This window comes from Apus apus, chromosome 20, assembly GCF_020740795.1.
Source record: "Apus apus isolate bApuApu2 chromosome 20, bApuApu2.pri.cur, whole genome shotgun sequence".
Lineage (NCBI taxonomy): Eukaryota > Metazoa > Chordata > Aves > Apodiformes > Apodidae > Apus > Apus apus.
The window spans coordinates 7,099,904-7,113,695 of NC_067301.1; the positions used below are offsets into that span (position 1 = coordinate 7,099,904).

Below are 13,792 nucleotides of genomic sequence, written 5' to 3' on the forward strand. Positions count from 1 at the left end.
ATCATAGAGGGAGAAGGTAGCAGGGTCTGGCTTGGGTCATGCATCAGTAACTTCATTCCAGGGAAACCTCATCAACAGAGGGAAGCTAATTGTGTGGCAGATAAGAGGTGAAGCAAGAGAACATTCTAGGCAGCCTCTTAAAAAAATATTCTACTCAAGGGTTGTTGGGTTGTTTTTTTTCTTCCCTTAATACTTTCCTGTTGAGTCAGTGCATACGTAGGGAGCAGGCTCTGTGCCAGGTCCACACTCCAGCCAGCAGGAACACGCTGGTTTCCTGTTCTGCTTCTTATCCTCTTGGAATTGAGTGTCAGATTGTGTCACTGTGATGCTGCTGGTAGGAGCAGTTTGACCTTCCATCCTCCATGTCAGCTGAGGATCCTCCAGGGTTCTGGGAGGGTATTTGTCCTCTGACAGCATGAGGCTGGTCCTTGCGTGCTTAGCAAGAGGAAGAAGCAGCCAGATCCAAGGTTAGAAGCCAGGCAATGCATTGTGCTTTTTTGGGACTGTAGAGGAGTGAGGTCTAGGGAGCTTTCCCAGAGTGGTTCCTGCAAAGCTGGGCTTTTGCAGGAAACCAGCAAAACTAGTGTCTGCTGTTCATTCACCCCACTTGCTTGTCTCTGACCAGGTATCTTCACCTTTGGGGCATCCTAGAAGTTGACCCTTTCATTTGCAGCTGGAGGTGATGGTGAAGGACCAAAATGGAATTGGCTGCACTTGGGACACTCACCAGTAAAGCTTAAAAAGGGTTCAAGACTCTTTGACTTAAGCAGTTACAGGATAAGCTGTCCCCGGAGCAAGACGGTTCTGTGGTGCTGTTTGGTGTCTTTTTCACTTATTCTTCTACCTTTTCCTTCTGACATAGCCAAAACAAGAGAGAGGCTTGTTGTTCCACTTCCTCTAAAGCCTTTCACAATCACCAGCCTCTGGCACTTTTGCTGCCCTTCAGAATCAGTTTCTGCAGCAAAACAAGAAGAGCTTGGCAGTGATGTGAAACAGTCCCACACCCCCCTCTCCACAGCAAGAGACAGCGTTTCTGCTTCCCAAATTCCAGGGCCTTGAAATCATTCTGCTGCTCTCAGGAATGTGTTCAACTCTGCCAGCATTGGGGAATGCACAGCACATGTTGCTGCAGTGATGTTATGGCCAGATGTGGCCCCGTGTACAGACGATCTCATATTTCTGTTGTTCTTCATGGAAAAGGACCCTCTGTAATGAGAGAGGGAGGAAGGGGGTGCATCTCTGCCTCCTCTCGTGGGTTGTGGACTTCAGAAGTGGCTGGTTGGAGACAATTTGCTTTCTCAGCATACAGAGGAAAGGAGAAGTCATGGAGAAAGGAGTAGAGAAGTTTCTCCCTGGGCATGGCTATCAGAGCAGGTTCTCCTGAGGTGAGGTAGGGCTTGGATTTAGTGTGCTGGGCACTGCAGGGTAACTGCTTGCCTGAGCACTCCTATCCTGTGATGGATGTGGGCTAGTCCAGGGCAGGCAAAGAGCATTGGCAGAGGCAGTTAATGCAAAGCAGCTGAAATGCTGTAAATCTGCCCCCAGCTCTGCTTTATGTTCCAGTAATTTATGGTGTAGCTGTGTTAAGATGGGAATAACGAGAGTGTGGAGCTCTTCCAAAGCACCCAGGCTGGGGCTTGGAGGGAGGCAGCAGGAAAGTGCTTCCCTTTGTCCAGAGAGTGGACTAAAAAGAAGGCTCCTCCAGTTGTACCATGAGCAGGAGGCAGCATGTGAAGCTCAGAGCACCATGAGAAGACAATTTCATCCCTCCTTGTGACTTGAAGGATCCCAAGGAACAAATGCATTGGGTTCTGGTGTGTGAGATGAAGCAGTACAAGAGGGGCATGGTTTGGAAAAAGACTCTTGGCTTTCTCTGCCTCAGCTTGAAAGCTTTGGGCTCCACACACTGAGGGATTCTTTTAATCCAGGACCGCGGTTTGTAAGCCCTAACTGACTGTTCTTGGAAAAAATTGCCAGGAATTTCCTCTGCAATCAAGGAAAGTGTTAGTTCTTGTTAGGAGCACACTGTGCACTGAGCAGGTTGGTGCTTTGTGCCCAGGGCTGCCTCTTAGGCTGAAACCATGGAGTATCTAGTTAGCAGAGGACCCTGTGGCATCTACTGAGACCTTCCTCTGAAGCTGTGGTAGTTCTTGATGGCTGTGTTTAATAATCCTTACCCCTTTCTGACAGTGTTGAGTTCCCCCCTCAGAAAACCAGAGTGAAAAAGAGCTGAGTTCTCAGGATCTGGGTGTGCAGAGACCTTGACTTTTAGGTGGCTAACTCAAATCTGAAACACATTGTACTGCTGAAACTTGTTACCATCTGGTTCTTTGCCTTAAGTGAAAAGAGTTTTGTGGTCTCATTCTGGTCCTCAAAAATGTCACCATTGCTAAATTAGTGTTTGTAATAGCAGTGAGACATTCCTTAGTACCTTAAGGTCTGGGAATCTGTGCCAGGAAGCATGTCTGTGTGCCATCTGTGGCATGTTTATAGGCAGTCCCCAAGCCCCTCTTTTATTATCTTGGATCCTTTCTACAGGAGCCAGAATCCTGTTATAACCCTGATGTTTATTCGATACTTCCCTCCCATCATTCATAGCCCAGTTTAGCTTTTACATTCTTTTAATAAAGGGATATTTATTCATGGATTGGAACAGGAGGAATGTCATTGAATTGTAACCTTGCCCTTCTGGCCCTGTCAGGTGCCCTGGGCCATAGTGGGTGTTAGGGTCATGGTTTGCTCCTTGTCTTGGAGGCAGCTTCTGGGCTTTGGTGCTAGTCAACCATGTATTTACCCTCCACTTCCCCCAAATGCAGCTACCCCATTATCCCAATCAGTACAGACTCTGCTGGGTCTCAAGCCAGAAGATGAACTTCCACAGCTTCTGGAACACAAGGGGCTCCCTAATTTCATCATCTCATCTGTACAAAGACCCTGTCTATTGTTTGCTCTTTGGAGAGGATCTTTCAGGGACACCTTGGTCAGAATTGGCTCTCTAGGCTTTGCAGGAAACTCTTCACCCAGAGAGTTTTTCCACACAGGAACTTCCTTGTTTTATGTAAGATGCAATTACAGCAGATTCATGCCCATTAAAAATGCTGAGTATCCTGTAACTTGCAGAGCAGGTTCAGTGTCAGGATATTAAGCAGGGGTCTTTGTGACTACAATGGTGTGGACACAGAATGATTGAATAAACTCTCCTAGCATAAATGAAGAAATCAAACCTGGCCCAAGGCAAGGGAGCAGTTTGTGTGTGCCTGCTGCCCCTCTGAACTGCAGATTTCAGTTCCTTGGCTGTTTTATCCATACCAGGTAATGAGGATAAAGAAAATTAATAAAAAAACTCATGAAGGTGCTTCATGGGCAAGAAACCTGCCTTCCAGAGACATGAAGTGGTCTTTTTGTTTTCCTGAGCAGTCAAGAATTTAACCTCTTGTTCTTCTCACTTCTTTTCTTGCATGTGCTTCTGCACATCTGGGTTAGGCTTCTCCACAATGGACTTGATGATCTTGGAGGTCTTTTCCAGCCTTATTGATTCCATGATTTTGAATGCAGCTCACTAATTCAGAGCTTGCAGGAATATGCAACTGCAGGTGGAGATTTGAAAATATGAGTTATTTAATAGCTGATAAATCCAGGAGAAGTGTAATCTTCTTTTGGCCTTTGTGTTGAAGACCTGCTAGAAGTGCAGCTGAACTCTGTTTTGTAATAGGATTAGTAGGTTTTTGATTGGGTTAATAGTGCTGGAGATATTTGCTCATATAACATTTTTTATTAGTTTTGATTCATTGCTGTGCCTTTTAACTCCTTGGACAAGTCTGTGCTGGAACCATAAAGCACATCAATGTCTCAGCACCTGCTCTTGGTGCCTTCCGGGGTGCTCTTCTGTAGGGATGCTCTGCTTCATGGGTGTCTATTAATTTGGGGAGAGCAGCTGGGTGTGAGAGCTGGAGGAAGGGGAATGAGGATGGTGGGAAGACACAAAGGAGCTCCAGATGCTGATGAACACTGGTAACTTTAATAATGGCTTAACCTTGGAAACTGTTAACTTCCAACAGGCAGATGTAGGTGGGATGAATGAATTTATTTTCATATTCGTGCACTTAAGGACTAGAAACAGCCTTTAATTCTCTTTTTTTTTTCTACCAAGAAAAGGAAAGAAAGAAAAACCTGTTACATTTTTATCTCGTGCATGTGCAAAGCAAAGATTGCAGCACAAAGGCTGAGCCTAGTTAGAATCATAGAATCCCAGGCTGGTTTGGGTTGGAAAGGACCTTGGAGATCATCTTAGATCCAGCTCCCTGCATGGGCAGGGTCACCTTCTGCCAGGCCTGCCTGCAGATCCACCCCCTCGCTGCTGCCACTGGTTTTTCAGGGAATCGCTGCTCTGAATGCTTCTCCATGTCTTCTTGTGTGCCCAGTGGGGGAAGACCTGTGGTTTCTCCAGGTGCTGCTTGAGCTTTTTCTTGCAGGAATAACCCCAGCCTGGCTAAGTCTCTCCTGACCCACCCACCCTGGAATAAATGGAGTTAATTTGAATGAGAAACCTTTCTCAGTAGGTGTCTAGGCCATACAGCCATCCTGGATGCATGATCTAGAGCAGAGTTTTCCCCTGGTTTGTGAGACTGTTGTGAATTAAATGCAGTTTTAAAACTGCCAGCAACAGGGTTGATTTGTTGTTTTGTTTTTTTTTCCCTCAAAGTAGCATTTTTAACAGAAAATCAAACTCCTCTGCAGCTGTTTGAAAATCCTACAGATCCCTTTCTTCAGGACTTCTCCGTGCATCTTTTCTCACAGTCATGTGGCCTGTGCTTTGCTTTGATCCTTTTCAGACTTTACCATTTAGTATCATAAAATCATAGAATGGTTGAGGTTGGAAAGAACCTTCAACATCATCAGGTTTCAACCCCCCTGCTATGAGCAGGGACACCTCCCACCAGACCAGGCTGTACAAGCCTCACCCAACCTGCCCTTGAACACCTCCAGGGATGGGGCATCAACAGCTTCCCTGGGCAGCCTGCTTCAGCACCTTCCTACCCTCATGGTGGAAAGTTTCTTCCTGGTGTCTAAGCTAAATCTCCCCTCTTCCAGTTTTAATCCATTCCCCCTTGTCCTCTCACTCCCTGCCCTTGTCCCAAGTCCCTCCCCAGCTTTCCTGGAGCCCCTTCAGGCACTGGAAGGTGCTCTAAGGTCTCCCTGGAGCCTTCTCTTCTCCAGGCTGAACACCCCAACTCTCCCAGCCTGTCTCCAGAGCAGAGCTGCTCCAGCCCTCAGGTCACCTCAGTGGCCTCCTCTGTGGACTCTCTGCCAGAGCTGCATGTCTTTTTAGTTGCTGTAAGTTGTCTGTAAATTGACACAAAGTTACATGCAGTGGCATTTTTGGGCTTGAGAGTAACGCAATAAACCTTGAACGTTTTATCTGATTGCTGCTGTAGAGCCATAAAAATGTTGAGGCTGGAAGAGACCTGGAGATCATCTAGTCCAAGTACCTGCTCCAAGCAAGGTCACCCGGAGCTGGTTACTCTGGACTGTATCCACTTGGGTTTTCAATATCTCCAAGGATGGAAACATCCTTAGACGTAGAAGACAACACATTTTAGGAGGTTTTTGAGTCTTGGGGGAAAGTAGGAGGAAAACTGCAAACCTGCTCATGCTTTTGACATCAGCATGGAGTGGGGGCTCAGCTGGCTGCAGGTTGTGTTCTTGGGCACAAGTATTAATCCCCAAAGCTCATTTTTTTTGTTAAATGAGGACAGAATTTTATAGGAGAAGTGGATGGCAGTTTGTAAGCTCCTGGGTCTGTCTGCTGGGATTCACAGGTCTGATTCCAGCTGTAGAGATGTTGCTATTTTTCCACACACACACACAAACGCACACGTACACTCTGTGTGTTTGAGCACCTTTATTATGGAAAATAGCAGTTCACTTAATTATGAGATGATCATTACCAGCCCAGGCTGTGAGCCATGTGCTGCAGGCAGGGCAGGGACTGTCCAGTCTCTGTAAGAAGCTGAGTAACCCCGTATTTACAGATGTAACAAAATTATAATCTAGTGATGCATTTTCCTTCCCTCATGGAGCAGCTCTGCTCTGGAGCCAGGCTGGGAGAGTTGGGGTGTTCAGCCTGGAGAAGAGAAGGCTCCAGGGAGACCTTAGAGCAGCTTCCAGTGCCTGAAGGGGCTCCAGGAAAGCTGGGGAGGGGCTTTTCATCAGAGAGGGTAGTGATAGGACAACGAGTAATGATTTTAACCTGAAAGAGGGGAGATTTAGGTTAGATATTTTTAAGAAATTCTTAAGTATGAGGTTGGTGAGACCCTGGCCCAGGTTGCCCAGAGAGGCTGTGGCTGCCCCATCCCTGGCAGTGTTGAAGGGCAGGTTGGATGAGGTTTTGTGCAACCTGGTCTGGTGGGAGGTGTCCCTGCTCATGGCAGGGGGGTTGGAACTAGATGATCTTTAAGATCCCTCCCAACCTTAACAATTCTATGATTCTATAACTTCTGAACCTAGACAGATTGTGTGATGATGGATTTAATAAACAAGTGTCTTTGGGAAGCAGACAGCCCCTAGCAGGACATCTGTCTACACCAGTGTCTCAAAATTATATTTGTTTAAATATTTTACTTTGCATCTTAGTGGCTTTCCAGTGCCTGAAGGGGCTCCAGGAAAGCTGGGGAGGGACTTGGGACAAGGGCAGGGAGTGAGGAGGTGAGAGCAGGGAGGCAGCAGCACTGGTTTGGAGAGAGTCAGCAGAGGAAATTGCCATATATTTGTATTTTACAGAGGTGTTACTGCTGAGGACAAGACTGATCTCAGTGATGCTAGATCATTTGAAATGAGCTGCTTAGAAAATTTTAAATTCCTGAGGCAATGTGTACCAAAAAACCTGCATATTTATATTTAACTTGATGTATGTTTGCAGTTGAAGCCTCACTGTAAATAACCAAAGCCAAACTGTGAGTGTTTAGGGGGGAATTGCCCTTATTTATTGGTTTAATCATTGTCGGGCTATTTTTAAAGCTGTAAAGCTGGGATAGTTCACAGGAGCAGTGTGAGAATGTGCTTTTGTGCATTATTTGGGGGAATACTGTGTAGAAAAGCCTGAAATGAAGAAATGTAACCATTCAGGCTTCTCTGTAGTAATTTGCAGTGTTTGCAGAGCTGATTCTGTGTGTTACAGAGGGACACGAGCAGATTTTTTCCTGCCATACTCAAGTGATTCACATGGTACAAGTCACTGCAGACAGCAGCTTTGAAGTCTGCCACAGCCCAACTGCAGGACACACCAGGGAAAAAAAAAGTATGAGGTAGATTTGAATTATGTAGTTACCAAACAGGGAGTGTTGGTGGTGAGAAGCTCAACAGGAGCCAGCACTGTGTGCTGGAGCCCAGAAACCAACTGTGTCCTGGGCTGTGTCACCAGCAGCGTGACCAGCTGGGCCAGGGAGGGGCTTGTCCCCTTTGCTCTGCTCTGCTGAGACCCCTCCTGGAGCACTGTACAGTTCTGGAGCCCCCAACACAGGGAGGACATGGAGCTGTTGGAGAGAGACCAGGGGAGTTCATGGAAGCAATGAGAGGGCTGAAGCAGCTCTGCTCTAGAGACATGCTGGGAGAGTTGGGGTGTTCAGCCTGGAGAAGAGAAGGCTCCAAGGAGACCTTAGAGCACCTTCCAGTGCCTGGAGGGGCTCCAGGAAAGCTGGGGAGGGACTCTGGACAAGGGGGAATGACTTTAAACTTGAAGAGGGGAGATTTACATTGGAAATCAGGAGGAAATTCTTCATTCTGAGGGTGGTGAGAGCCTGGCCCAGGTTGCCCAGGGAAGCTGTGGCTGCCCCATCCCTGGCAGTGTTGAAGGGCAGGTTGGATGGGGCTTGGAGCAACCTGGGCTGGTGGGAGGTGTCCCTGCCCATGCAGGGGAGTTAGATCTAGATGATCTTTAAGATCCCTTCCAACCCAAGCCATTCCATGATTTGATGAGTCAGAATGAAAAGCCACATCGTTGCTGGCACCAGCTGCTCTTGGGAACCAGGTGATGGTTTATGCTGCTCAGATTTCTTGACCTGCATCCAATGCCAAAACTCCTGCCATCCAGGCCAGTCACACAGTGTTTCCACTTTCTGTTAGGCTCTAGGAGCAGCCTCAAGGGCTGGTGCATCGATACAGCCCATCTCATGTGCCCTGTTGTGGTTTTCCTCAAGGAAAATAATGCAGTGGCTGGAAGGAAAATTGAGTCTGGTTGTTAAAAATGGGGATGGGAAGGAAACAGCCATGGGATGATCTTGCCAACAGCTCTTGTGGTGCTCTCTCCTGTATGTTGCTCCAGGGGCAGCTCAGCTGCTGTTTGTGTCATAGAGCTTATAAATGTAGGGAGAGGACACCTGGGTATGAAGTACACTGAGTGTTACTCTTAGTGCCCTCCTGGTGTGGCTTTAATCAATATTTAGCATTTAACTGAGTCAGTGAATGTCCTGGTAAAAGACCCACGTTGTGCAAAAATGGGTTAACATGCAGAGAAATGTGGGTCGTTTTCTTTGGGTGGTGATTTGGGGCAGAGCTGGATCCTCTAACAGCTTTATCCTATTTCCCTTCACTGATATTTTACATTTCAACAAAAAATGTTTTAAAATCTTCTTGAAAGTCCATGCAGTGACACTTCCTGTAGGGTCTTAACTGGGTCTTCTCCATTCGCGAGTGCAGTGATGTGAACGCTCCAAGAAGATACAAACCACTACAACAAGGTATCATATAGGGGTTTTTTTTCCATGCAAGAATCCCATGGCTTTGTGTGGCCACGCCGGGACAGGGACCTCTGGGGTTGCTCTGGAATAGCCCAAGGCTGCCTGTGGCCCCAGCACACTTTGTGTGTATAGAATCACAGTCACAGAATGCCAGGTTGGAAGGGACCCCAAGCATCATCTGGTCCAACCTTTCCAGGTAATCATCCAGTTGAAATGAGGTGGCCCAGCACCTGTCAGGCTGAGTCTTGCACCTGTCCCATGTGGGGGAATCCACCACTTCCCTTGGGAGATTATTCCAGTTTCCAACTGTTATGGTGAAAAATTTTCTCCTAGAGTTCAGTGGGAATCTTCCCAGGAGCAACTTGCAGCCATCACCCTTTTTCTTCTCCATCTTCCTTCCATCTTTTCCTTCTCCTTGTAAGAAGGGAGTCTCCACCTTCTTGGTAGCCACCCTTTATGGAGTGGCACATGACAACGTGTTGTTACACAATGTTTTGCTCACTCCGTCATTTTCCTCCCAAAGAGATGAAAGCTTTTTGCTGGCAATTCAGCAGAGTTCCAGCTCACCCGGCCAGGAGTGAGGTCACTGCACTGGTGTCACTGGGAAGGAACTGGAAGCCTGAAGGTTTTTATCTCCCAAGGTCACGGCGATAGTGATGGTGATAGAGCAGCAGCTCCTGAGTCACAGTCATGTGCTGGAGCTGTGGGACCATTTCTCCTCCTCATGTGGAACTTCAGGAAATACAGACCCAGCCAAGCTTCTCACTCATGAGAGGATTCAAGAAACCACCATAGGGCTTCACCCCTTCGTACTCCAAACCCATCCACGCTGCCAGAGTCAGAAAGCTCAGCAAGTGCCACCTTTCAGCCTGGGGACTGGAGAGTTCTGTTCCCAAAAGAAGAGGAACATTCCCAGTGGCTGGGGGAGGCAGCAGGCTGCGTGACTCAGCTCTTCCTCAACCTGCTGTGTGTGTGTGCTCTGCCTGTTTATTCCCAGCACAGTCAGTGCCGAGGGAGTCATGTTACACAGCAGGCTCAGTGTTTATTAACCAGCTTGGGAACTGATCTAAGAATAACTTTTTTCATTTGTTTTCTTGGTAGTGATGGGCTTTTTTTGGTTGGTTGGTTTGGTTTTTTTTTGCTCAGCACACTCAGCAGCCCAAGGTGGAAACTGCACAGAAAAAGGGTTTTCCCCAGCAAGTTGTGAGAATACAGAAACACACAAGTGTTTTCCCCTTCCCCCATGCATGGCCCTGCCTGAAATACAAAGTCACTAAGATGAAAGCTTGAAGGGAAGCAAATTGCTCTGCCTCAAAATTGGAGCAGCTCAGCAGCCATCCCTTCTGTTCCAGCTCCGGGTGCTGCAGCTCTTTGAGCTTTGGGGATTTTGGTGCCAGGGTTTAGATGCTTCTGAATCAAAATTTTTCTACAGAGTGATATTTCTTCCCTGCTTTCCTCTCTGTGGTAGTTTATTTAGGGAATTTTTGGAGCATTTCCTTGCTGATCTCTTCATTTACTCACCTCATCCTCTGCATTTCAGCCACGGTGCATAAAAGCCTCATATTTCCAGCGTGCCTGCATGTGACTGAATTACTTTGTGTACCTATTTAGGTGCTTGGCACAGAAAAGAGTCCTTTTGACAGATGAATAGATGCCATACCTTTAATCACCTGACTTGTTTGAAAAGTGCTGTAATTTATTCTGTTGGGTGTTTTGGTTCAGCTGTTGTGTACTTATTTGTGAACTTAGTACCTGCAGAAATCCATCAAGCTCTTTTTTCCCCTCCACTCCCCATTATGTTTTTAACACAAGTACCAGTTAGGTCACACCTCCCTCCGCTTTGAAGCATTTGTTATTGTGTATTAGTTAGGAGATGTGTTTCTTGAGGTGGTATTTGTTGTCTTCAGTGGGATTTGTAGTGCCTCCTTCCTCAAGGCTGCAGTTGTGAGTAGTCTGGGTGAGAAGCAGCACTGGTTGTCCACAGTTACCTTGTTTTGGTGACAGCAGAACCCCTTCAGTGGCTGCCATTTAAGTCTCCATGTGCTTTTTTTCTTTTCTTTATAATGTAGTGCTGTACTTCCTCTGATAGGGTTTAAATACTAAAGCAAATTTAACACTAGTTTGTTTTGTCTTGCATTTGCCTCTCAGCCCTATTCGTGTCAGAAATTACATCTGTTACCAAGGAGGTGCCTGACTTTGGTCTTTCAACATGTCTGCTGTACAGCCTTCCTGCTAAAACTCATTGTTTTTTGGACTTGGTGATAGCTGCTCTTCCTTCCTTTCCAGTTTACTTTTGTTTGGGTGATGGAAAGAAAACTCAGGCTGTTTTGGCCATGGATACTTTGGGGGTAGCGTGGAGGTTCTATCTGACTTTCTCCATGTTAAGCCTGAAGAGAAGGCATTTCATGAGCATGAGGAAGGGGGAGAACAGCAGATTGAAACAGCAGCAATTGACAGAACAGTAGAAACTGAAACGGTTTGGGGTGAGGTTTCTTCTCTGGAGAGACAGAGCTGGAGGCACAAGGAGCTGGTGGCCAACTGGTCCCTGTACCTGTGATTGTTGGTGATCTTTCCTCACACAGTCACAGCCCCGGTGCGCTCGCTGCTGCTGAGAAGGAGCAGCAAGGACCTTTGCAAGGCATGGAGTGACACAGAAACCCTCTGATCCCCCATGGAGATGGGGGGGATCTCATAAACAGAGTCACAGAATTGTCAGGGTTGGAAGGGACCTCCAGAGATCATCTAGTCCAACCCCCTGTTAAATCAGGATTGCCCAGAGCAATCCCACAGGGCTGCATCCCGGGGGGCTTGAACATCTCCAGAGAAGGGGACTCCACAATTTCCCTGGGCAGCTTTTCCAGGTGCTCTGTCACTCTTATGGGAAAGAAGTTGTTTTTTTTTCTCATATTTAAATGGAATTTCCTACATTCCAGCTTGTGCCTATTGCCCTTTGTCCTGTCACTGCAACCTACTGAAAAGAGCCTGGCTCCATCCTCCCTGCACTGACCTTAGATACTTGTAGGGATTAATAAGGTCTCCCCTCAGCCTTCTCCTCTCCAGGCTGAACAGTCCCAGCTCTCTCAGCCTTTCCTTGTAAGAGAGATGCTCCAATCCTCCAGTCATCTTTGTTGCCCTCCCTTGGACTCTCTCCAATATCTACAGGGGGTGTCAGGAGGGTGGGGCCAGACTCTTCTCAGGGGTATCCAGTGACAGGGCAAGGGGCAATGGGCACAAATTGGAGCACAGGAGGGTCAAGTTAAACATAAGGAGGAACTTCTTGACTGTGAGGGTGACACAGCCCTGGGACAGGCTGCCCAGGGAGGCTGTGGAGTCTCCATCCCTGGAGACATTCCAACCCCACCTGGATGTGTTCCTGTGGGATCTGCTCTAGGTGATCTGCTCTGGCAAGGGGTTGGACTGGATGATCTCCAGAGGTCCCTTCCAACCCTGATGACTGTGTGTGAAGCCTAAATCTTGTGTTGGGCAGAGATCACAGGTGCAGAAGGTCAGCAGCCAGATACTACAAATGCAGGACACCTTCTGTGGGTTGTTGGATTAAATGATACCAGAGTCTCCCTACATCTCGTTAGCGCTTAATTACTTTACTCTGAGCTACTATCCCTCATTGCTGAAGTGTCATTACTGCTGTGAGATGTGGAACATACTGTTTATTACACAGCAGTGACATGAACAGCTCAAGCAGGATCACACTTGTCAAATAAAAGGGGAAAATATTTGATGCTGCATCTGACATCTCAAAAAATTAGAAGAGTTCTTGCGAATTAGTCGTTGATGTGAATTAGAGGTTTTGCCAGTGGTAAGAAGGGAGGGAAGAGCTGGTTGGAGAGGATTAGATCAAATGAGCTTCTGGAGAGGAGGAGCAGTGGAAAGCCTGCCCAGGGTTGCTGTTTCCATAGCAGGAGCTGATCAAAGCATTTAGTTGCTCTTGAACCAGACTCTTTGCTGCTGTGTTGATATCAAGTACTACAGAGCAACATCCTCCAGCTGAATGTTCTACCAAGTGTGCTTTGGCATCCTCAGTTACAGCAAAGATGATGTGATCTGCTTGAAGACATGTTTGTCATCTCTTTGACCCAGTCAGGTAGAAAATAACAGAATATCTTGCCTTCCTTGGAGGTAGGAATGCTGTCCTCAAGGGTCTGTGTGTTCATGTTTAGGTTGTGCTACTTAGTGATCACTTTGGGTGTGATTCCAAAGAACGACCAGGAGGTACTGCAGCAGTACATGTTGTATTTGGACTATTTTTGAGCTGTGCTCAACCCTCTCATCCCTTCTGCCATGGTTTGAGTTTGTTTTGGTTTCTTTTGGTTTTTTGAGACTGGAAAATTCGTTGGTCAGGTTGCTTCTAAACTATATTTTCATCTACCTGGTGTTACATTTAAATCAGCAGGAGATTAAGCAAGGAATTTGTGTCTAGGAATGAAAAAGAAGACAAAAAGAATAGCACAGAGAGCTCAGCTGACTCTGAGATGCTTTGCAAGGCACAGGACACTGGTTAGTGTGTACTGGGCACTCAGTGGTACATCATAGAATCACAGACTGGTTTGGGTTGGGAGGGACCTTAAAGATCATCTAGTCCCAACCCCCTGCATGGGCAGGGACACCTCCCACCAGCCCAGGTTGCTCCAAGCCCCATCCAACCTGCCCTTCAACACTGCCAGGGATGGGGCAGCCACAGCTTCTCTGGGCAACCTGGGCCAGGGTCTCACCACCCTCACACTGAAGAATTTCCTCCTCATGTCCAACCTAAATCTCCTCTCTTCCAGTTTTAATCCATTCCTCTTCATCCCATTCCTCCCTGCCCTTGTCCCAAGTCCTTCCCCAGCTTTCCTGGAGCCCCTTCAGGTGCTGGAAGGAGGAATAGCCAAGGAGCTGGGAAGTGGCTTGGGATGGAGTCATGCAGGAGGTCCAGGACAGCATGTAGACTTGGGGCTCATTCCTCTTGGAAGCAAAGGTCCTTGCAGCCTGGTGGCTGCTTTTTGTGCCACTACAAGAAGAAACTTCCTTGGCTTTTTTTTTTTAATAAGTAAGTTACA

The 13,792-nt window shown here is 47.2% G+C and overlaps 1 protein-coding gene across 15 annotated transcripts in view; it reads left to right on the plus strand.

Moving 5' to 3' along the window:
- The window catches only part of EIF4G3 (eukaryotic translation initiation factor 4 gamma 3), a 152,682-nt gene that overhangs the window by 52,015 nt on the left and 86,875 nt on the right, over positions 1-13,792 (plus strand). The gene's annotated exons all lie outside the window — the stretch shown is intronic.